This window comes from Lissotriton helveticus, chromosome 7, assembly GCF_964261635.1.
Source record: "Lissotriton helveticus chromosome 7, aLisHel1.1, whole genome shotgun sequence".
Lineage (NCBI taxonomy): Eukaryota > Metazoa > Chordata > Amphibia > Caudata > Salamandridae > Lissotriton > Lissotriton helveticus.
The window spans coordinates 60,764,072-60,790,042 of NC_136068.1; the positions used below are offsets into that span (position 1 = coordinate 60,764,072).

General features: G+C 44.6%; 1 pseudogene across 1 annotated transcript; it reads right to left on the reverse strand.

The window, feature by feature from the left end:
- Nucleotides 1-312: 312 nt before the first annotated feature.
- Nucleotides 313-24,306, reverse strand: LOC144768039 (epidermal differentiation-specific protein pseudogene; annotated as a pseudogene). The gene is made up of 3 exons (XR_013598429.1): nt 24,286-24,306; nt 16,252-16,298; nt 313-3,360 (listed from the first exon to the last, which is right to left on the reverse strand). The product of XR_013598429.1 is annotated as an epidermal differentiation-specific protein pseudogene (transcript).
- Between the last annotated feature and the right edge of the window lie 1,665 nt (nt 24,307-25,971).

Genomic DNA, 25,971 nt, shown 5'->3' on the forward strand with positions numbered 1-25,971 from the left:
AGTATGAGTAACCTTTTATCTGTTTTAGTATAATTATTGTTACCATGTTATTATTGTACGTTTTGTTGATGTTGAGTGATGTCACTTCCTGTATTATCATCAGGCCCAAAGGTTGAGTGGAGCAACTTCTTGTGATGCCATCAGAGTCAAAGTTCATGTGTGGTAATTTCCTCTGCTATCATGAGGAGAGAGGTCAAAGTAACTGAAGTCATTTTTGCTACCCAGGCACTTTGGTAAACAACCAGTATTTCAGTGCTGTGATGGTGACAATGAAGTTTTCCAATTTAAAATAGTGATCGCACAACTGCACTCTTGAACTGTTGAAAATTGTGATTTATTCGTTCTCAACCAGAAACAGATATAATCATACAGGAAATGAATACATTGATCATTGACTAGATTCCCATATAGGAGAAAAATCCACAACAGAAAGTAACCCTTATTTCACACAAATGTACAAAAATGTACTTTGTCTATTTCATTTCATGGGGTGTTATTTGTTTAGATTTAAAAGAAGTACACATATATTCTACTTAAACCAGCTAAAATATAATATAATGAGAAAAAAATGGCAAACAATCTAAAGTCGAGTAATCCAGTACGGCTGCACTTAAATATTCCTCCATTCAGGGATGCAGCTACCAACGGAGCAGCAGGTGCAATTGCACCTGGAGCTAGGATCCAGCAGGGCATTCTGCACCAGAAATATCACTGGGTTTTTTTCCACAAAAGGGGTCATTTTTGATGCTTGCATTTGAGCCCTACGGTGACCTTGTTATGCCACTGTCTCATTGATTGGATGAATATTGACATATATTAATGTACTTCAGTTGCACCTGCCGGGAACTCATAAAATCATTCCAGGAAGGCATTAGCCTATTGGCGTGCTCTGCAGCTACACATTCCAATCAAGGGTAGGAAGTGGGCATTCCAGGCAGGGTTAGTGATGTTTATGGGCATTCACAAGTTCTTCTTCTTCCTCTTTCTTGTCTGGACAGAGTTGTAGATCAGCCATGTAAGAAGAGGAATTATCATCTGGAAATGTGCTGGGATTGTAGGTTTCCAAGGATGAAAACAAAATCAAAAATATGTATTTGCACAGGGACTTCTATTCTCTCTGTGTAGAGTGCGCTGCTATGGGTAACACTGCAGAGGAGTGGGATATATCTGTGAATGTCACATGACCATCCAATGATTGGAAATTCTATACCGGGACCATGCATATTCCTGGAAAAAATGTAAGCTTTCAAGAAAGCTGTAAATCTACAATTTAATGTATGTGTAAATCTACGAGTACAGCTTTAGGTCCTTCTTTGTGAATTGGTCTAAAATTCTTCAAGTGTGCTTTTCTGATATTGAAAACCATAGAGATGGTCCTACTCACCCAGGGACTTATGCTCTTGCTTCCAGTATTTGGCTGATACAAAAACATTGAGCAGGGCACCAGTAATCTAATATATAGTACATCAACTAAAGCATTTGGGACAGATGTTCGACTACAGAGAACAGTAACACACAGTCAGAGTATGGATTTAACTCCTGTTATGTGGACAGCAGATGATTACATGTGCAGCTCTGACAATTGGGTTCTAGGGTATGAATTAGTCTGATTTGCACAAGTTTTCAGCAAGAGATTTTTCAAGCAGAGATGCTTAGGGGATATATATATAAATATATATATAGCATGGAGTAATGCTATGTGCTGTACAACATATCCATTGTTGCTGCAATGAAACAAAATGGGCAGACAATTGTCCTAGCAGAGTTTCTGCTGAGAGCAGACAGACATTGATGCAGCAGTAGACATCAGTAGCAAGGTATGGCACACCTGCAGGCACAAGCGAATCACTGCCGCAAAGCACCTCAAGTGTGCAGTCAGCTTGAAGTGCATCATAAATGCACACTGGCCAATCACGGCACAGCCTTAAGGTATAAAACAACCAGCCATACATCAGTACCCCAGTGACTGCCGTTGAGAGGTTAGAGTATAGCCTTGTCTTTCTGACTCGGGGATACAGTCTTACTGCTATGCAGCAATGACAACCAATGACCCAGTTCATATATGCCATTGGTTGATATTCTTGTAAGGGGTCAGCATTCATTGTGAACCTTTTTTTATGTCATTGAGCATTAGTTGGGTCCTAGGACGACTGCCTGCGATCTAATGATGTTTTGTGAAATATGGTGTGTGAAAATGAAAGCCCTAAAAGAATCCTTTAAATATTTCTCAGTTTAAAAAAAAGCACAAATAGCAAATCAATGTTGAGGTATAGCCCCTAACAAGAAGAAGGTGTGGCAGGTACTACTGTTTACTAATGGTTTCAGATTCCACATCTATGTAGATATCTGTGCCAGACTCACAGCGGTATGTGCCATATTCAGTCACCGTCTTACTCCCCTGGAAAATTTTCAGCTCCACTGGAACTGAGATGGTAACCTCCTTGCTCATGAAACTGACTGTTATTTTTGAGCGTGGTGGTACCTTCATCGGCACACTTAACTCTGCCTTCTTCCTCGTGGTGACTGCCTCAACCTCATCTTTCTTTACTGAGAAGGTGTTGGACGCCTCTGCTGAAATATTGGCCACTCCTCCCAAGCTAAATTCAGCACCCACCCTGATTGAAGACTCATTGCTGAATTCAAAGCTATGGGAGACATATTTCTCATACTCTTTGCAAGAAGCAGCAGTGAACTCCTGCTCACTGTCTGTGTTGTTGACGTAAAAATACTGATCTGCCTGAATGTTCTTTTCACTCTCTATCTTTTTCTTGCCCCACAGAAGTGTGGCGGTCACAGAGGCTTTCCCACGGCACAAAGGATACACATGGGATACTTGATCGTTGAAACCAATATCACAGTAGTTTGCCAGATATTCACCAGTCCTGGCTACAAAATACCTCCCCCCTCTATTTGGATGCTCGTACAGAAGCCAAGCTCCACTCTGGACTCTGTGGGAGGATATCTTATCATTCATGTTTCCAAACATTAGATTGGTCTCTTGAGTCAGAACTGTTTGACTACCAGCGGCATTGGGATGCTCATAGACTGTGATCTTTGGATTGGTCAGGTCATCAGTGATCAGCCTCAGAGAAGATGCCTTGTCATTCATGTCAAGCGAAGGATGTTCTCCCTCCTCTAGGAGAATGAACCCTCCTTGGTAGTTGGGATGCTCGTACATTAGCCATGGCTGCCCCACCACCTTCACAGATGAGATGCAGTCTCCGAAGTTCTCCAATACCAGATTCACAACATCTGCTGTAAATGTTCTACTGAGCCCCTTGAACTGGCCATTTTCATAGACAGTGATGGTGTTCATGGCGATCAGCTATGAAGTTTCCAATGTGTTTTCTGTAGCTGACCCTGTGATACAAAACAACAGCTGGTCAGTGGAGAAACATCATACGTGATTGTGTGAAAACTCACAGCACTGTCTCCTCTTTTTAAAAAGGAAATAAGGTATATTTTGATGCCAATGTTCAATCTATTGTACGATTACTTAGTTAACTTATAAGTTACATAAAACACAAATACCACAGTGTGAGAGAACACGACAATAAACACTCCTAAAATAACATAACTTTCTTATATGAGAACATATTTTACAGCACTATATGATTAAAACAAAACTTTAATGCAGTGCATTAGAAAATTCTGATCACAACTGCTTCCCCTTTTTCCTTAAAATCATTACATTTTGATAGTGCATGCTAATGATATATATGCAGCGGGTCATGATGGTGCGGAAGGTAGTAATAATGAAATTCCACAGGACTCGGGACGTTAATGTGTAAAGTGTACTGACTGGTAGTGTACAGCTAAAGTATAGAGCTAAGGTGCAAAATAACAAGCCTAAATGTGAAGTGCAGATAACATAATGAAGAATCATATGCAGGAACTGCACAAGGTCTGTGTTTTATAAGGCACAGATTTCTCGGTATTTTACTAGGCATAATGACACAACCCCTAAAGCTAAAGTCCAAAGAACACTGCCTGAAGGAATTTGTGTATTTTTATGTGCAGAAAACAAATTATAAGGTTATATATGGAAATGATACAGTGTCAACAATTTTCAAGACTTCATAAATAAGGTGCTTATGTGCCTAGGAGAGTACGACTCAAGGTCATACTGAGCTTGATGACACAAACCATGAATGCAAAGTGTGGTGTCTTTTAAAGTTCATTTTGTAAAGTGTGGATGGCTTTATGAAGGGTCGTATACAGAGGCTACACGTGCCTAGGAGATTATTGCTCATGATCCTACTGGGCATGGTGACACAACCCATAGAGCCAAAGTGCAGTGCATTAAAATGTATGTTTGATAAAATGGCAATTACGTGGTGACAGGTCCATACAGAATGTACCAACGGTCTCCAATTTGTTGTCCGAGGCAGCAGAATTGATCAAGATTTGTTGCAACAACGGGCCTTACAGTTAAGATGTTATGTGCCTAGGATAGTGTGACTTCCAAAGTGCAGCCAGCCTCATAAGTATTCTTGTGGGGGCGACATCTCAAGATCAAGCCGGTCATGATGGCTGATAGGGGACCACAGCAGATTAGGTTCTAGTTGTATGTACAAATTGAGGTCTATGGTATTCAGATACAAAGTTCCGTAGTTTGTAAGACCCAGCGACAGGGTCACTCAATGCTTGTTACTTCAATACAAAGCCCATTTAATGTAATGTTACCAACAGTGGGAGATGAACCCCAAAGTGTGAAGGCTGTAGACTATTCATGTTCTTTAACAAGTTTCGGTCTTGGATTACGAATTTCCCAAACTTGGCCTTGTCTGCCACTGACTCCATGCTGCACAAAAGAGGGATGACCTCTTTGGCCGACGGAATCCCACGCTGTAGGTAGGCCTCAGTAGGAGTCAGCGGGGATGTTGCAATGCCGGACTGCAGGGGATTATGTGTGTCAAGGATTCTCTTCTGGAGTTACATTGTCTACAACTGTTGATATTATCAATGGATTTCCAAGTTGGGTTCAAATCTCTGATTGGAAGCAGGACTAATGTAGCAAAAAGTATAAGTTTTAAAATGTGCTTTTATACTGCTTGATGGAGATGGGACTTGGCTGAGCTGTGCAGTTGTGGCGCCATGAAAAGCCCGGGTAGGGAGGTCTTCTATGTCCACTTCTAATAAACAATGTCACATTTGTTTTTTATTGCGGTTTTAATGCAAGAATAAATAATCAAATTGTTGTCCCAGTCCTCCCCTGCAAGTTGTAGATATTCTTTAGCTACCACCAGATTATTGGCCCTGGGCTAGTTTGTAGATGTAAAAATTATTTTTATTATGGCCTTCATGGTGTTGTTGGGGGCAGCTGTTGCCTGAAAATAGTATTTAGCAAGAATTGCCTAGCTTTCCTGGTTTTGTTGCACCAGCCAAAGGTATTCCTTGTGTGAGATGGAAAGTGGAATATCTTCTTGTAGACTTTGCACTGGATCTTTTCTAGGGCAGTGCCCATCATGCCGGGAAATGTTTGCTGAGCATAGTTGAGGGCAGGGAGAAGTTTGGCACAAACCATCCTCCGAATGGCAGTAGTTGTGGGGCTGTCAAATATTGAGTTTAATATGCACAAGGCATATGTTGCCAATATTGCTTTGCTTTTTATTTTGTTTAGCTGCAAAGTCAGTCAGCCAGTTTCACATAGTCGTGCTTCCAGATAGACATAATGTTGAACACAGTCCAACCTCAGTGGCCCCAACTGGTAAGCCTCTTCTTAGGATATCTCCAGAAAATGTCTACTTTTATTTAACTCCCATTAGCCACAAGCTCATTCCTGAGATTGTATATGTTCAGGGTATTGAGGGCTTTTTGCAGACCAGATTTTGCATGGTTGAACAGTACTAGATCGTCTGCATATTGTATGAGTGGAAGTCTCCAGTCTCCAATTTTAGGGATGACTAGGTTGGCTTCTGCTAAGGCTGGGCCTAGATTTGCGGTGTAAAGATTGAATAGCAGTGGTGCCAGCACAAAGCTCTGTTTCAGACCTCGGTTAGTGTCAATCTTCGCCATGGCCAACTCCCTCATGAGCTTAACTCATACCCAGGTCCTGGGGTAAAAGGACATGATTGCTAGTAACAATTTGGATGCATCTTCCAATCCACTAACTCATGCCATAAGATGTTTTGGGCAACTCTGTTGAATGCTACTGAGTTGTTGATTAAACAAACAAACAGCAGCAGGGAATTGTGGGTCGTGGCTTCATGGGCAAGGTATGAGAGGACAACTACACTTTCTACCATTGACCCTCCTTCACGAAAGCCTGTTTGATAGAAGGGTAGTAGGCCTTTTGCATAGGCCCATTGCATTAACTCCGGGAGCATTAGAACATGTATTTTCAGACTAAGAGATTAATTTCCTAATGATGTAAAGCCCTCACATATAAAGTTGTTTCAGGTAAACCAGTTGGCTCGGGGTTTGTTAAAAGTGTAGGTTACAAAGTGCCCTTAAGAAATAGTATAAGAAAGTGATAGGATTGGACAAGATCACTGGGAAATTTCCAAAAGCTCATTCTTGAAATTTAACCGCAGTTAAACCCAAATCATCGAATGTAGATCTGCAACAGCAGAAAGTATTCCTTTATTAACATTTAATATATCCAAAAATAGCTTCCACTTTTGGATTTTTGGGAGAAGACCCACTGTGCACTATCAACTAAGGTGTCCAAGCTTTCAAGTGAGTGGTAGCTCACGTATAACTGAATGTTCCTACAGTGTTTTTATCCACACACTTTATTATTTACCCCAATAGACCTAGGGCCAGAAGTACGATGCACCAATTTGTGACTCGCAAATTGGGATGTACAAAAGTGTCTTCAAATTGCATGCCTCATTAATATGACTGAGGCATGCGTAATTTGTGACCCCATTAGGAATGGCTAGCACTCACAGGGATGGCGGCTTGCTGGGATCACCAGACCACCATGTCTGTGACTGCTTTTAAATAAAGCAGTAGTTGTTTATATGCAGCCCATTTTCCTTAAAGGAAAACAGGATGCATTTAAAAAAAAAAGAAAAGTGAAACTTTTCAGTTTCATGTTTTAAGGGCAGTCGGTGGTCCCTGGGACCACTACCTGCCCTTCAAAAATATTTTTTTGACCGATTTACAAAGGGGAAGGGGTTTCCTGGGGACCCCTTCCCGTTTGCAAATGGATTGCCACCTACTTGAAGTGAGTGGTATTATTGTGAGTGTTTTGAGCCAGTAATTGCGGTCACAAAACATCCATACATACAAATGCGATTTGCTATTAGTAAGGGATGCCCTTGGCATGACCCTTCCTAATAGCAAGTCTCAAACCTCATTTTGTAAATCAATAAAATGTACTGATTCACAAAATGAGGTTTGTACATGGCCATGCCCTAAATAGTGGTCGTATATTTGGCCCATAGTCTACTGAATTGCTAAACTTACTTTAAACATGTGATAATTGTCAAAGATGGTAGCCAAGGTTTTTTTTACCATTCACAGATTTAATGCTCTAGTAATTTGCGCATAAAACCAATGTCGGTCTTATACTGTGATCGAGAACTATTTCACATTGCCAATATCTATGTGTAATTTAGGTTTGAGGGTTCTCAGCCAGGGTGAGTGCTGATTCTCAGCCTATTAGATTAATCCTGCACTGAGGCCAGATGACTAAGCTACACTTTGGAGCCTTCCACCTCATCTTCCCAAACTCACACTTGCATAATCTCCACTGTTCGCTATGGAGATGGAAGCAAACAGATACATTATTTGGCACTCGACCAGGGTCTCTGACCCTGAAGAACACTCACCTGATGATAACCCATAATCCACTCCTTGGATATTGATACTTTCCATTTGTACTTTCCTATGTACTACCTTGTCTGGGTGTCTGATTGTGTCTATAACACTCAATTATCTGTTGTAGGGAGATGCTCTGTTCATAGATGGACCTAGGAGACCTTTATTAACTGGTGGGTCTAGAAACCTGTTCCTCTTAGGAGGTTGTGCTTTTGCATCTTACTGGTTGGACCCTTATAAACCTCATTAAAGACACTACTTTCTGTTGGATACGCCTATGATGCACCTCAATATACCCAATAGACAATCATTAATTGTTTCAGGGAAGCTGCACCTTTCAATTTTTCGCAACTAAGCCACTCCTGGTTAAACTCCATAGACAATCGATAACTGGTGGCTTTGGGACTCTGTATCTTCCAAGTGGTAGGGATGTCTCCCTTCACCTTACAGCCACAGTATCTACAATATCACTCTAAAATCTGAAAAAGACTATGGCCCAATTCACTAAGGTAAACTTAGACCTGAAGTTTAAGTTTAGCCCTGAAGTCTAAGATTAGAGTTGAAGTATAAGGGTCCATTCACAAAGGCAAATTTAAACCTAAGTTTAAGTTTTGTGAATATGGCCCTTATAATTCAGGCCTACATTTAGACTTCAGGTCTAAGTTTTACTTTGTGAATTGGTCCCTCTATGTTGCCAGTGTTCCGCATGCAATCTCACATCTCACAGAGGTCTTTTCACATCAACCCTATTTCTTCACCCAACATTCCCTTCTCTTCTGTGCCTATTTTTCTTCTCCTGTCATGATTTTGAATCTCTCTCAACTTAACTCTTTCACTACCTTCCTAACCTAACTAGTCACCATTCTGTTCCCTATTTTGCCTTGGTTATTGCCCCCCTTTCATTCTATCCTGTATTCTCATCCATACATCCCCCCCAGTGATTGTTTTCTTAGGGTGAGTAAATATGAGTATGAAGACACAGATTCAACAAAAACATTCAAAGTACTTGCACTAACACCCAGCTTGTTGGTGTGTGATACTATTGTAGCACATGCATTTTGTGTATGAGTGAACTAGAGTAGTGGAGATTAGTGGAAGCCTTTTAAATATCCCTGACATGTCCTTGCACAAAATGGAAGGTGGCAACTGTGCTCCCAGACAGTCAACGTATATATCTTATATACCAGCAGCTGGAGTTGGAAGACCCGGACAGTGAAGTGAGGGGTGTGGAGACAGTGGTCCTTTATATATTCCATGAGACTTTTTAGATAGCAAGATGCTGCTGCTGATTTGCCTTCTGAGTACTGCCAATTGATGGATTGCAGGTGTGAAGGGTGCAACTGAAGACTGGTGAAAGGTAAGGTAGTCTCTATATTAAGCCCACCCCGTTGTCTTTCCCTGGTTAATGCTTTAGCTTGGCCGATGACATTGAGGTCCAGAAATGGTACACCTCTTTGTGCATCTGTTGTAGGCGCCCCAGGATGGAGACAACGCTGCTGTTAGATATCAATCTGCAAAACGTCTGGTCTGGAGTACAGCCTGGAAAGAACACTTGTTTATCAAAGTGGGATCTGAACCACCCACTTTGTTGCATGGTAAACATGGGTGCAGATCCAGAAAATTAAGTATAGAATGTGTGATCAAGATATCTAGGACCAAAATATCAATATTTTAGTTCTCGATATTTATAAATAAATCTAAAGTTAGCTATATGCCCTTATCTTCTCAATATTTTGGGCTTTGATATTTTGGTCATGATATTGCAGCCTCTTGATATTATATACTCATTAATTACATTTTCATTATTTTCTTATTATATTGAGGCCATTTGATATTCTATGCTATATATTCTGGACTACAACTGTAGGCTTCAAGATATTTCTACATTCCTTGATTTCTCCTACCAACATATAAATACAAGGATGGCTAAAGTTTATGCTTGTTTTGTTCATCGATCTCCCAAAAATTTGAAGATTTGTCAATGCAGATGTCTTTTTTCCCCTTTTTCTAATTTCCTCCACATCTCATCTGCAGTTTTTTGATTTTCTTTTTACATACATATTACAAACTTGAGCCAAAGGTATTGGAGAACTTTCAATCAGCAGCAGTTACATTACACATTCATTTGTTTTGCTTTTTTGATTTCGAGTGCATGTGACCCTCCAATGACATGATCACAAAATAAAGAAGATTGCAGCTCTTTACTCTAGGGTAACAATCATCCACTCTCAGGTTTCTGACTTTCCCAAGCTTCTTTGCTAAAATATCTATTCCATTGAGACTGCTGTAAGTTGCCATATGTGATTGAGAATTCACTATTTTTCCAAAAATGTAGATTCAACATTGTACTCCATGAGTAAATTTGACTGGGTCTCAGAAGGATTCTGAATATGGGCATATTGCTGGCCCCCCTAGTTCAAGTGTTAGCCTTCCACTGTCAAAGTTTGAATCCTGTTATGCCCTGTGTGGCGTGTGAATTTGTTAGACTGTTTGCTGTATGAGTCTGTTTTTTTTTCTGTGTAGTGCTTGTGTATGTGGATCTTTACCTGTGTGCATGTATAAGTGAAAGTATGTGTGCTTACACAGAGTCTGCCTATAATGCAGCGACAAAATTGAAGGTTTCCTTTTAATGCAACTTTTCATAGACTCCATTTTACTCTCCATGGCAATCACAGACATACAACATGCATCAAGGCATTGTCTCAATTCATCAGAATTAGAAAATCTGCATCAGTAATCGTACTCATAAGAACAGGTACAGATGCACTGCTTTTTGGAATCCAGAAACATTGGTAACAGAAAACTGAATTTGTAGAATTAGTAATTATGGTACTCGTGAGAAGAGATACACGCGCAGTCACACTCGCTGTGTGTATGTATTCTTACACGTCCTCTCCTCTCTCTCCCTGCTCCTCATTTTGTGCATTTGAACACAGGATGTGTTCCTTGGAGCTCCTCCGTCCTTACGCCATTGCGAGCTTAGTCTTCCAATAAACCTGGTGAGTTGTTTTTGATGCTAGGTGATGCATGACCTAGGCATTAGTTCAGGATTTGTATTGATATTATGAATATCTTGTAATACCGATGCCATCTATGCCAGCTTAAGTTGTGCTCTAACAGTAGTGAGAACTTAAACACATCTAATTTTATATATTGGAAAATAGGGGGCATACTGATTTATTAATTGGATGCTTTTGGGGATATTACTATGTGTTTCTATGGAAGGATACAACATGTGACTGTAAGGTACGTTGATTCAATATTGTAATACTGCTATGATATTGGTTGGAATCACGTTTCTAGAAATATGTTTATTTTTCCGCAATATATATACATTCTGTGTTGGCGGAATTCCCTCCACATGGGCGAGATCGATTTGATCACCTATGACCTATCTTAATGCCTGATTAAGGTAAGGGGGTTTTTAGGGACTGGGGCGGTAAAACATCCTGAAGAAGACTGACGTGACCTGTTGAATGTGGCTACTATTAGGTCGAAACATGTTGACTCCAGCAGTTCAAGGAGGGGTGTTATAGGATCCTAACTTCCTCCCTTAACACCACCATCATTCATTGTTAATCCTGACCTTGGAGCCTACTAATAAAGGTATGATAGGTATCCATGAGCCAGTTTTAACTTCACTACTTTGACTGCACTTTGTTCTACCATTGTACCCAGTCCTGGGCTAACACTTTCTGTTGTGAACACTGTCTGTCACTTCCAAATTTGTTTTTTTCTTTGTGTTTTATGTTCTCCCTCCCTATGCTCTGCCCTGTGTGTGGCTACGCCAGGGTGTATTGTAAGCAGACCCGATGATGAAGCATGTCACACACATTTGTGTGTGAGTGAGGGCAGTTTTTCTAAACATATCAGTGTGTTACTGCTTGTTTTCATCTTTATCGTGGTCGCTTCCTCTCCACCCCTCGTGTGCATCCAGTTATGTCCAATGCCATAGCTCTTGTTTGCTTATTAGGAAACTTTGTAACATAGGCAGTTGGTCTAGCTTTTGTGAAAAGCATGTGTTAAAATCAATCAGCCTTTAACAGTTGGTTTTTAGCGCGTAGTGGCACAGCCTATAAATAAGTATTTTGGTATATGTTATCTCACAGATTACCGTAGTAGGCAATGGTATTGGTTTTAGCCACCAACTCTGATTCTTGTTAGACCCTGTTGTTTTTACATGCTGTATTAGTCTACATATTTATAGTTGTATATCTGTATGCATGATGGTTGCTAGTTTATGTGCACCGATGTTGGGCATAGTGTAAAGCTAATGTTAAAGGGAAAAGCCTTCATCAGTAATGGGGAATTTCATGCCAGATTTCATAGGTTTGATCTGTTTATGATGACACTTTATGACACAGCAATAGGCCTGACCCATTTATTTTGAAAACCATGACTGAAGACAATACGCTTTTGAGGATGGAATATTATCACTCTGTGCTATAGCCTGCAGGCAGGTATTTTGATACACATAATTTCACAGATTACCCTAGTGTGGATAGAATATATACACTAAAATGATCCTTGCTAGTCCTTGCTTTCTTAGGTGAGAGAATATTTTGCTTTGCCAACTCTATTTTTGTATACATTTCGATTTTTAAGATTGTATGCCAGAGGGTAGTCTTTTTAGAAAGCTTATACTCAGTACAAAGGGCTTGAGCTAGTTATGGTGAAAAGTCAATGAAAAAGGCTAAATGTCTGATTGTTTATTAAAAGAGTTAGTAAGCCTAACATACTGAGTTTGAAAAACATGCGCTAACCTCAATAGCATTTAAAGGTGGATTGCTATTACTCTGAATTAAAACCTACAGATAGGCATTTTGTTACATGGATTCTCACAGATTACCACAGTAGGAAAGAGTGTTGGTGCACACCGTGGGTATAGTAGATTTGTACTGTCAGAATCCTTGCTAGGGCCTCATAGGAGAAATTGTATTTTGCTTTGCCAACTGTAATTTTTTCTACTATATAACTGTATGACTGTATGCCTGGAAATTTGCCTTCTGGGAAAGCATATGCACAGCACAGGAGGCCTCAGTTGGTGATAGTGACAAGCCAATGATAACAGCTACAAACCTGATTGATTCACTTTTTCAAAGCATCCTATTTGCCTTTAAGGGAAAACAGGCTGCACTTCAACAGAACAACAAAGATTTGTTTATTTAAACGCATTCACAGACATGTTGGTCTGCTGAACCCAACATGCCACCATCCCTGGGATGGCTAACATTCCTAATGGGTTTGATACCTTCCTCAGTAATATCCATAGGGGAGATTGATTTGGGACCCACTAGGAATATCTATTTTAAAAATAAAAGATTCATACATTAGGAATTGAAATGTCCTCTTTGCGATTAGCAGAAAATTGCAGTTAGGGTATAACTATTACCAATGTTAACACATCTGGTGCTTAATTCCTTAATCAGTTTTGAATCTATACTATCAATAGCAGATAGTTTGCGTCAGGGACTTCTAAAATATCTAATAGCTACTCATTGAGATTTGAGGGTGGCTAAACCTAATTTATTCTCAAAGCCATCCTGCTAAGACTGCAGTATCTTAGGAGCTGAGGCTACGATTGGCGAGACATTTCTAGAAGTACACTAAGAATTAAAGAAGAACATTAGTGATTAAAGGCTTGGGTGTTGGTACCCTCATAGAGACTTGCAAAGATTTTGAAAGTATTTCAGAGCAGCAGTCTAAGTGGGGTCAGTGTCTCCATGGGAAAAGGAAGATATCTAGCTCCTGGGTGAGAAAGATAGCAGGCGGATCCACCTCTTCTCCACCACAAGGTGAACAATTAATGGGAACCATTGTTTACTCTTCCAGTATGTGAGGACAATCACCCCCTCTGCCAACTTCCTCTGTAATCTTGTCTGGATCCTGGGCATCAAAGAAATTGAGGGAAAACCATAAATAAAGCTGTTGGACCATGGGCTGAAAATAGCATCCACCCCCACTGCCTGAGGATCCTGAAACCACAAGAGAAACTCCTGGAGTTGACTATAATGCTAATTTGCAAAGATACCAACATGAGGAACCTCCAAACTGTGACAGATTTCTTGAAAAACTGGCTCAATACAAAGTCCTGGGAACACAGAAATACCCTGCTCAGGTAATCTACCTGTGACTTCACATCTCCTCTGATGTAGACTGTCCTTAGATGTATTCAATTGTTTTCTCTCCTAAGGCAAATCTGATGAGTCAATTAATATAGAGAGGGGAAGCCTGTCCCAAACAATGGCTGCTTTGTACGCATGTCATTTTATAGTATATTTCATCTTAGCCTGAGCAGAGTACTGTTTTCGCCACTTTCGTTCGGCTTGGTGTAAATGGAGTTTTAGGGTTTTCAGCTCCTTTGTGAACCATTTTGATGCTTCATGTTGCCTAAGGCGGGAGTTTTTAATCTGAAGAGGGGCGTGAATATTAAATGCCTTCCTTTGCCAATCAATGATCTCTCTTTCCCAGTTATCCAAATCTCCTTTGGGGGCAGGCTGCTTATGGGAAAGAGTATCTAGGACCGCTTTCAGGTCAACTCGGTACCAATTTCTAAAGGTACTTCTTAAGTGCTGTGTGTGTTTCAACAGTGACAAATTTTTCAGTTTAAAACTAATAATGCAATGATCTGACCATATGCATAGTTGAATACCCAAGTCATTCAAAATAACATTGGTGGACCATACTTGGTCAAGGGTATGGCCTCTGATATGCGTAGGGGAATAAATATGTTGAGTAAGGTTGAGGCTAGTGAGGGACTCGCTGAGTTCCTTAGACAGTGTTCCCTCATCAGTTTCTTTAGCCCAATAGTTCAGATCTCCTACAACCAGAATTTTATTGTAATCTGTAGTCAGGGATGCAATATTGCTAGCTAAAACTTTGGGAAAGTCAGGCATCGTTGTGGGGGGTATATACAGTATCACACATAGTAGTGTGCTATTGTGTAGATCCAGTTTAACTACTAATGAATCAACTAATGACCTGACCATGATTGTAGCTTCCACTCACAGAAAAAAGGGGACCTACATCGTCTATGTACAACTCCATGAAGCCACACTGCCGGCTGATGTACTCAAGCAGGGAAAAAAGAAGCCAAGATCCAATCCCCGTTATATAATGCAGAGGTCCTAAACCATGAGCGAGTAGTAACATGCCCACAAGGGCCATGTAACCTTTTCAACAAACTCCAGTCTTTTTTTCATTTTAAAGGGAGCTCCAAGGAAGTCAACATAAGGTCTAATTAATTTTATACAAAAAAAACATAAAATGTAAAGTGTGACCCAGACATCCTGCTCCTATAAATCAAACGCCCCTCCCAGCCTGTATACCTCAAGGTCGAGACTGGAAGTAGGTGAGAGCAGCTGCATGAGGGTAAAGAGAGCGGGTCTACGCCCCAGGTTCAGCCCCTGCTGTCCAAGGCTAATAGAACAAGAGGGGGCAACCGCCTGTGGCTGATACAAGAGCAGACTGGTGCATTGAACGAGGCTATAGAACAAAGGGCCATATTATCAAGCCTGGGCGATAAAATTATCGCTGCTTTATCGGTAGAAAACTGCCGCTAAAGTGGCGATAATGGGCCTGATAATATGCTCTATGGAATTCCAATCAAAGCTCATGTTATATGTGAAGGACATCTAACATGAGCTTCGATTGGAATTCCATAGAGCCTATTATCAAGCCCATTATCCTCACTTTAGCGGCAGTTTTCCACCGATAAAGCGGCGATAATTTTATCGCCCAAGCTTGATAATATGGCCCAAAGGCCGGTGCACCACACGCATATTAACATACAGAGCAAGTGGGCCAGTGCATCAAGGGCGGAGAAATGAGCCCCTGCAGCACACTGATCCTTTTGGGTTCCAGAGTAGAGTGCGACTCGTCGAAAGGCGCTTCAACGCCTTGCCAGGGGCAGTAGGCACTATATAAATACAATTACAATTACATCGGATAGAAATAAAATGGAACCGAGCACCTTTCAGGGCCACATGTTCAAAGTTAGAGTGAAGAGACACTAATAGCCAGCTCCAGCTGATATGATGACTAAAGTTCCTTACCTTAAGAGAACGAGTTGTCGCTCACTCTGTCTACTGTAAAAGGAGGCTCCAGCATCCCCAGTGAAAGTTCATGGAATGGCACAAAAAGACACTGGAAGTGCAGCAGAGAGGGCATTATAGGAGGGGTTATGGGAAGTGTAACAAGCCTTAGGATTGGGTGAACAAGTGGCAGTAAAAGCTGGAATATTACTCATGTAAGTAAGGAATGTGACAGGGAAGAGGAGGTAATGAGGGTTCCTTTTAAATGTATGAAAAGTGGTATTTTAATACTTATTGTTGTTTCTGTCTTCGAGAAAAAACAATGTATGCCCTGGGCTTGCAAATGAACAGGAAAAGCAATAAATGTTTCAATTTTTTTATTTAATGGAATAGCACCAAAAAACAGGCATTACGTCTCTAAATGTGAGCATGTGTAAAATATATTTACCTTCAGTGTAGCTCTCTTTCTCGGCGTTTCCTGCTTGTCGGTCTGTCCTATAACACAAAATGATGCAAAAGGTCAGCACGCCTTTAGTCTGTGTGAATCCTGCTGAAACATGGGAGGTGTTGCACTAATTTGTTCATCTTCACCACCCACCCACCTCTAGGCAGGGGTGTACAAGCAGAGGTGCAGCAGGTGCAGTGGCACTAGGTCCCAATTCAACTCACCCCAACTAATAGCTGTATTACAACACTCAGAGATTGGGGCACTGAAATGAAATGAAATGAAATGAAATGAAATGAAATGAAATGAAAAAGGGACTTCTAAAGCGCGCTGCGGCCAAGCGGCTTCCTGGCGCTGGGGATCACCTCGATGTCTAACCAGAGTGCACGAGAGAGAAGGGTTTATTCAGGAAAGGCCTGGAGAAAGAAGAAAGTTTTAAGGGCTTTGCGAAAATGGGAGAAGATAGGAATAGAGCGGATAGAGAGAGGGAGAGAGTTCCAAATCTGAGGAGCCCGCACAGAGAAGCGTGTGCCACCTGTGCAGGATTTACGGAAGCGGGGGACGTGAAGAAGAGAAAGGGATGAGGACCGAAGGGTGCGGGTGGGAGCGTGAGAAGAAATCAGAGAGTTAATGAAGTGAGGGGCAGACCGGGCATGAGCCCGAAAGGCCAAGCAGGCGAGTTTGAAGTGGGACCTGAAATGAACGGGGAGCCAGTGGAGGGTTTTAAGGGCAGGGGTGATGTGGGAGAACTTAGGAAGACGAAGGACCAAACGGGCCGCCTGGCTCTGGATGGCCTGGAGACGGCGAGTCTCATAAGCTGGGATGCCGACATACAGGCCATTGCCATAATCCAGGCGGGAAGTGATGAGGGCAGTGATGATGAGTTTGAGGGCATCAGCAGAAAAAAAACGGGAGATTTTGCGAATGAGGCGGAGGGAAAGAAAACAAGAGGATACAACAGAACTGATGTGTGCGTGCATGGAAAGATCATTGCTGATCTTGATGCCCAAGGTCCGGACAGCGGAAACAGGAGAAGGAGGGGAGCCAAAGGAAAGGGGCCAGTGGGCTGAAGACCAGGGATTAGAAGAACCACCCGTGAGAACAAGCTCAGTCTTGTCAGGGTTGAGCTTCAGATGGTTGAAGCTCATCCACTGAGAAATAAAGACAAGGGTAGAGCTGAGCTTGGAAAGGGAGTGAGGGGGGGAAGAGAGGTCAAAGACGAGCTGGAGGTCGTCCGCGTAATTGTACACCGAGACCCCCAGCTCAAGAAGCGAGGAAATGAGAGGGCGGATGTAGAGATTAAAAAGAAGAGGAGACAGAGAAGAACCTTGAGGAACACCACAAGTGACGGGAAGGGAGGGCGCCGAAAAGTGAGAAAGATGAACAGCCTGTGACCGTCCCTGAAGGAAAGAGGAGATCCAGGAGAGGGCAGAGCCCTGTATGCCCGCTGCGCTGACACGGTCAAGAAGGATGGCATGATCGACCGTGTCAAACGCAGCGGACAGATCCAGCAGGACTAAGGCCTGGGGAAGATTACTGTCGGCCTTGCCCTTCAATTCATCCAGGACCGCCAGGACCACGGCCTCGGTTGAGTGGCCGGGTCGAAAGCCAGCCTGGTGAGAGGCCAGGATGTTATTCTCCTCTATGTAGGAGGAGAGACAAGAAGTCACATGGCTCTCAAGTATTTTCCCTAGGTAGGGAAGGAGAGAGATCGGCCTGAAGTTCGATGGAAGGGAAGGGTCCAGGCCGGCTTTCTTCAGGATAGGAAACACGATGGCCGACTTAAAAGAAGAAGGGACAGAACCCAAAGCCAGACAGGAGTTAAGCAAGGTAAGAGGGGGGGTGGGACAGCTGGTGTAGAGTGTTCTGAGAATGCGGGCAGGAGCACAGTCCGCCGGCGAGCCAGACTTGACCTTAACCAGAAGGTCAAGAAAGAGCTCTGGTGTGATAGGCTTAAAGTGATCCAAGACAGAAGGGGAGGGAAGGGAGTGATCCGGCACGTCGGGATAGGGCACGACGGGAATGTTGGCCTTAATGTTGATGATTTTATTGATGAAAAAGTCATTCAAGGAATGACAAAGAGATTGAGAGGGGGCAGGAGAGAGACCAGCACGGTCAGAAGTGGCAAGGCTGCGGACCAGTGTGAAAATCTCGCGAGATTTATTTGCCGAGAGGGCGACGCGGTCCGAAAAGTACTTCGACTTGGCGGCTAGGATGGCTGACTTATATTTAAGAAGAAGAGCCTTATAGTTCAAGCGAAGAGTGGGACAGTAGTCACGACGCCAGCGACGTTCAGACTGCCTGAGCTCTAGTTTCAGGGATCTGAGGTCGCTGGAGAACCACTTATGGGCGTCGTGAAGGCGGGCCGCTCTGATCTTTTTGAGAGGGGCGGCCTGGTCGCAAGCCGAGGAAAGCCAGGTGCGGATAGCAGCCGCCTGATTTTCCACAGAAAGGTCGGTCAGGGTAGGGGCCGATAGAGACAGGGAACAAGAGAGATCATTAAGATCAACCTTATTCCAGCTCCGAGCCCAGATGTTTTTGGGCAGAGGAGCTTTCTCAGGTTGAACCAAGGGGATGGAAAAAGAGATCAAAGAGTGATCAGACCAAACACAAGGGCGAATTGAGGAGACTGTGGGGTTGCAACGTAAAGACCAGATCTGGTCGAGGATGTGCCCATGGGTGTGGGTAGGAGTCGAGACGTGGGATGAGAAATTGAGGCAGCGAAGAGTGACAGAGAAATCCTTGGAGGCGGAATCCTCCCGCGGGTCACCCGGCCAAAAATTAAAATCTCCAAGCAGAATTAATGAGGAATTATTTACAGCCAGGGTGGCCAGGAGATCCTGGAGAGAAGATACGAAGGAGGGCATGTTGTGAGGAGGGCGATAGAGGAGGATCACCGTAAGGGGTACCGGAAGATTAAGGGAGCGGGCCACCAGAAACTCAACACCAGCGATATCGGGGTGTGAAAGAAGTTGGAACTGCAGGGTGCGGCGAACTATCATCGCCACGCCGCCCCCAGCTCTGCCATCAGGGCGGTCAGCGCGGAGGGCATAGTGAGAGGCGGGGAGAATAGCAAGAAGGTCTGGGAGTGAGTGAGAGGAAAACCAAGTTTCAGTGAGAAAAAGAAAATCCGGAGGGTCAGTGTCCAACAGATTGAAAAGAGCGACTTGGTTTTTAACAGCAGAGCGCGTGTTAAGAAGAATAGCAGATGCAGCGGGGGAACCGAGGAAAGCTCGAGCAGGGGAGGGCATAGGAGGTGACACGGTGGAGATTAAAGAAGGGGATAAGGACGGAGACGACCCAGAAGGAGGGGAGACGTAGATGTCGTGGGAAGATAAGTGTAAGGCTACAGAAGGAGGAAGAGAGATAGCAGCAGGGATAGAGGAGAGTTGTGATGAAGAATATACCAGAGGACGGGCAGGGTCTGTGGCCCCTGGTCCCGGCCCGTCGCGGACGGGCGCAGACGGGCTTGCCTTAGGCGCGCCTTCGGCGCGCAAACGGCGCGCCCGCTGCGCCCGTCCGCTGCGCGAACGGTAGAAGCACATGATTTCTAGTGCTGCCGAAGGGCGTGGCCAATGAGTGGGCGTGTCCGGGAGAGCGTCCGCTGGAGGCGGCAGGAAATTGATTGCGGGGCCGCAGCAGCGTCCAAATCGGCCGCGCGGGACAAGGGGTCGAGGGCAGGGCCCCTGAGACGAGGTAAGGGGAAAAGTGCTTTTAAAAGCGCAATAGCGCGAGTAAGTGAGGGTGGTGGGATTAAAATCAAGTCAGAGGCAAGCTAAGTGCTCCCGCGGTAGGCAGGGAGGGATCCAATGAGCTGCGAGCTTGTAGTCAGCTCCTAAGTACCCGGAAAAGAGGGCGTGGCCAATGAGTGGGCGTGTCCGGGAGAGCGTCCGCTGGAGGCGGCAGGAAATTGATTGCGGGGCCGCAGCAGCGTCCAAATCGCCGCGCGGGACAAGGGGTCGAGGGCAGGGCCCCTGAGACGAGGTAAGGGGAAAAGTGCTTTTAAAAGCGCAATAGCGCGAGTAAGTGAGGGTGGTGGGATTAAAATCAAGTCAGAGGCAAGCTAAGTGCTCCCGCGGTAGGCAGGGAGGGATCCAATGAGCTGCGAGCTTGTAGTCAGCTCCTAAGTACCCGGAAAAGAGGGCGTGGCCAATGAGTGGGCGTGTCCGGGAGAGCGTCCGCTGGAGGCGGCAGGAAATTGATTGCGGGGCCGCAGCAGCGTCCAAATCGGCCGCGCGGGACAAGGGGTCGAGGGCAGGGCCCCTGAGACGAGGTAAGGGGAAAAGTGCTTTTAAAAGCGCAATAGCGCGAGTAAGTGAGGGTGGTGGGATTAAAATCAAGTCAGAGGCAAGCTAAGTGCTCCCGCGGTAGGCAGGGAGGGATCCAATGAGCTGCGAGCTTGTAGTCAGCTCCTAAGTACCCGGAAAAGAGGGCGTGGCCAATGAGTGGGCGTGTCCGGGAGAGCGTCCGCTGGAGGCGGCAGGAAATTGATTGCGGGGCCGCAGCAGCGTCCAAATCGGCCGCGCGGGACAAGGGGTCGAGGGCAGGGCCCCTGAGACGAGGTAAGGGGAAAAGTGCTTTTAAAAGCGCAATAGCGCGAGTAAGTGAGGGTGGTGGGATTAAAATCAAGTCAGAGGCAAGCTAAGTGCTCCCGCGGTAGGCAGGGAGGGATCCAATGAGCTGCGAGCTTGTAGTCAGCTCCTAAGTACCCGGAAAAGAGGGCATGGCCAATGAGTGGGCGTGTCCGGGAGAGCGTCCGCTGGAGGCGGCAGGAAATTGATTGCGGGGCCGCAGCAGCATCCAAATCGGCCGCGCGGGACAAGGGGTCGAGGGCAGGGCCCCTGAGACGAGGTAAGGGGAAAAGTGCTTTTAAAAGCGCAATAGCGCGAGTAAGTGAGGGTGGTGGGATTAAAATCAAGTCAGAGGCAAGCTAAGTGCTCCCGCGGTAGGCAGGGAGGGATCCAATGAGCTGCGAGCTTGTAGTCAGCTCCTAAGTACCCGGAAAAGAGGGCGTGGCCAATGAGTGGGCGTGTCCGGGAGAGCGTCCGCTGGAGGCGGCAGGAAATTGATTGCGGGGCCGCAGCAGCGTCCAAATCGGCCGCGCGGGACAAGGGGTCGAGGGCAGGGCCCCTGAGACGAGGTAAGGGGAAAAGTGCTTTTAAAAGCGCAATAGCGCGAGTAAGTGAGGGTGGTGGGATTAAAATCAAGTCAGAGGCAAGCTAAGTGCTCCCGCGGTAGGCAGGGAGGGATCCAATGAGCTGCGAGCTTGTAGTCAGCTCCTAAGTACCCGGAAAAGAGGGCGTGGCCAATGAGTGGGCGTGTCCGGGAGAGCGTCCGCTGGAGGCGGCAGGAAATTGATTGCGGGGCCGCAGCAGCGTCCAAATCGGCCGCGCGGGACAAGGGGTCGAGGGCAGGGCCCCTGAGACGAGGTAAGGGGAAAAGTGCTTTTAAAAGCGCAATAGCGCGAGTAAGTGAGGGTGGTGGGATTAAAATCAAGTCAGAGGCAAGCTAAGTGCTCCCGCGGTAGGCAGGGAGGGATCCAATGAGCTGCGAGCTTGTAGTCAGCTCCTAAGTACCCGGAAAAGAGGGCGTGGCCAATGAGTGGGCGTGTCCGGGAGAGCGTCCGCTGGAGGCGGCAGGAAATTGATTGCGGGGCCGCAGCAGCGTCCAAATCGGCCGCGCGGGACAAGGGGTCGAGGGCAGGGCCCCTGAGACGAGGTAAGGGGAAAAGTGCTTTTAAAAGCGCAATAGCGCGAGTAAGTGAGGGTGGTGGGATTAAAATCAAGTCAGAGGCAAGCTAAGTGCTCCCGCGGTAGGCAGGGAGGGATCCAATGAGCTGCGAGCTTGTAGTCAGCTCCTAAGTACCCGGAAAAGAGGGCGTGGCCAATGAGTGGGCGTGTCCGGGAGAGCGTCCGCTGGAGGCGGCAGGAAATTGATTGCGGGGCCGCAGCAGCGTCCAAATCGGCCGCGCGGGACAAGGGGTCGAGGGCAGGGCCCCTGAGACGAGGTAAGGGGAAAAGTGCTTTTAAAAGCGCAATAGCGCGAGTAAGTGAGGGTGGTGGGATTAAAATCAAGTCAGAGATTGCCCATTGCGTTGCGGCCCATGGGATCCTTGCAATGCCAGTGCCACTGAGCATCTTGCTGGAAGTCGTACTCCTGAACTTCAGCGCTTCACTTAATCCACTTCACACCGGGGTATCATTTTGATGGGCGACAGCAAAGGGTTTTCCCAGTTAGGTAAACAGGTGATCCAGAGCTTCCATTGTGCCCAAATATGACCAACTAACTCACTTTCACAGGCGCACAATTGGATGCAATGAAGTATCAATTACTCAATCACATTTTGTATTCGAATTTACAGATAAAACCATAAAAGACATAAGATATCATTAAAATTAACACTGTCACTCACTCACCCGCAGAAGGGTTTGCTTACACCTTCTCGAAGGCATTCACGAATCCCACAGTCACTCGCTCAGTGCACACTCATCTATACATTTACTGACACACTCAGTGCCCTATTCAGTTACTTATGCACACCTCACGATTCACAAACATAATCCACAAATCAAACAATCACCCAATTCCCACATATGAACTCTCAGCACTGTATTACACACTAACACTTGAAAGACTCTCACACTTGTCGCACCCACACTTTTCCGCACTCAGTCACAGTCTTTACAGTCACCTGCAGTCAACCACAAACACACATCCATTGACACTGGTTTGACCCTTCACTGTCACAAAACTGGGCATGCACCGACTTCCTTGTTCACTTGTATGCACACACGCACACAATGAAAGCTCCCACCCTCCCAGTCACCTGTCCCCCACAGGCATTGTTCTGTCCTTCTCTCTATCTGCACCAAGCGTGAGATGTGGAGATCCCTGGTCCCTCTCACACTTGTTCTTTTGTGCCAACTTTGTATCCATCAGCAGCATCATCATTATTATTATTAACATCATTTATTGGTGTTGCAGTGTATGTTAGTGTCACTCTGTGTCACGCGTGAGGATGCCACTTAGTGCTTAACAATTACAGTGTATTGTGTTGTTCAGTGTATTACTTTGTATCATCAAGTGGTTGTTAGTTTGAGAAAGTGTATCACAACATGCACTAATGTCAATGTGAACAACAAAGTAAATGTCATAATATCTGTGGCTCACTGTCTACCTGGCTTTAATGCACCAACACATGCAAACACTGGCATGACAAATTCTGTTCGCAGCTGTTAGCACTTTAAATCTAAATCTATTGGGGTTTCCAAAGCTTGTTAAATGTTTCCTTTATATTCACTGGAAAAGCATTTTCTCCTTGGATAAATCCCTTTCCCTACGTCCCTAACAGGGGTTTGATGACACTCTATTGCCTTTGCAAGCCTTGATAAGAATTTCCTCCAACCCTTTGCTGGAGCAATTCTCTGACCCCTTCCAGGATGAGAATGGGAGTAATTTGTGAATGTCCACAACCTCACCAGTTTGTGAGTGTTCACAAGATCTTAAGACAAGCAATGTATTGATTGGCTCAGACTTATCAGTGCTCAGTGATTACTACCATAGAATATACACAGTTGTGCAGACACTCACTCATTAGTAAATGCATTGCCACATGCTACAAATCGTTTTGTGCCTTCCTGACAGGAGTGAAAACGAGGGTTTAATCATTCTCCTAATATCTTTGCTTGTGTGTATGTGTGGGTGTGTATGAGTGTGTGCACGTGTGTGCGCTCACTCTTGTATCTCTGTAATTCGGTTTATATTTGACATGTCTGTGTGGGGGTTTTCAGATGTGTATTTGCATGTGTATCTGCATGAGTGTTATGTATGTCTGCATGTATGCGAGTTAGGCTTATGTGAATGTGTGTGAAATGCATCTATGTGATGTGCCTGATTTGTTTGTGCCCCAGTATAGGCAGAGTGACAAGAATTCACCAACACCATAACAAAAGGGAGCAGCACCTATTCTATACACTCCTTCTCTCAGACTATGTTAGTTCACAAAAATGAGTGCTAGCATCCATGCACAGTACTCACCCGCAGATGTCCCCTCTTCAGTCTCTCCTTGCACTTGCCTACCAGACACCCACTATATAAGGCCTGGCTTCTGCCCCTCCCAGGCCTCCGGGGAACTAATTTCCATATGTAATCAGCCCCCAGTTGAGTTTTAGGCAACTCTCTAATCGAATCAGTTTCTAAGCATAAATTTACATTTCTAATAATGCAAAGATAAGCACATATCTTCAGGCACGCAGAATACATTCTCAAAGTCACAAGTATGAATAAACCAACCCTGTCCAATGTGCTGAGATGATGTGACACAAAAGTGGCTCGGTTTAGACAGACGTGGATCAGCAGGAACTGGTGACTTGTAAGAGCTCTTTCATGACTAGCTGCACAGACTGAGATCCTGATCTTGGTGAGTGATTGGTTCACCCCACCACAGGGTGAAAGTGCTACATTTGAAGTTAATAAAAGATGAAATCTTTAAGTTAGAAGACCACATTGTGTGTATGGTGAGGAACTTTTCAGCACCATTCATCGGACACTTTGCCTGCATAAAGTCACTGTCCGTCCCTGGTGACACTTTCTGCACATGGAGTCATAAGAGCACCTCTGTGGGGTGACATGAGTCTCTAAGTGCATTTAGCTGTTTTATCCAAAAACACCTTCATCTAAATCCTGCACCGATTCTGGTTAAAATATATCTGTCTTACCCTTACAGAGTCAAGGGAGTCATTTAGTTATTGAATTGAAATGAAATAGTATCTTGATCCATGGGACATCAAAGGCAAATGAGAGCACTCTCAACGGAGCCGCGTATGGGGCAGTCAGGAGGCATTCTCTCGCAGACCTCGTAGCGAACCAGCACGAGAAACCCCTACAATTCCTAAGGCTCATGAGGCAGTGGAATCAATACATAACAGTCAGCTATTTAGCGACGAATTGAAAAAAGTTTTGTAGGTATAATTGCATAACCTGCACCATATCTCACTTTTTATAAATAACACATTTCGAAAGTAGAGAAACGTGAGTAAGGTGGGGATTTGTGTACCCCAGTCCTGAAGAAGGAGTTCCGACTCTGAAACATGTTGACACACACACAGGAGGTAATGCACATTGTCCTGTATACCATACCTCCAATTCTTTCACCCTTTTAATAGCGCCAGCCCGGGGACCCATTAAAGTTTTTTTGTGTGCACCCCACGAGCCAGGCACTTTTTAACTTCACTCGCTGATAACCTTACCACTCACGTATATAAAACACAAACCCTCACACACACCACACATAGTCGTTTATAAGTGCTCCCGCGTAATCGTAGGTCGCAGCACGCCGCATCCCGTAAAGTTTATACATACTTGACTAGGGAGAACAAATCCATTTTTCAAATCACTCTCTCCCCCCTTTGTTATTGACTTTAAATGAGAACATCCACCATGAATACTGGCCACTAACCTCCTGCTGAACCAGACCACAGAAAAGGATTTACAACCATCTGCCTTCTTTTCCTTCAGTCATTGAGTTCACTGAAAAAGGCTCCATCCAGGCAGTAAGAGCTATAGAAACAAAGTTGACACCGCCACATACAGGTAGACATAACAAGCACAGAAATACACCGGTTGCACAAAGATTCAGCACAAACAGCCTGAGTTCCTTTGTGCATGCCTGTGTTTGCATACATTATCAGCTTAATACCAGACCTTTTCCCTTTGCCAGTGCTT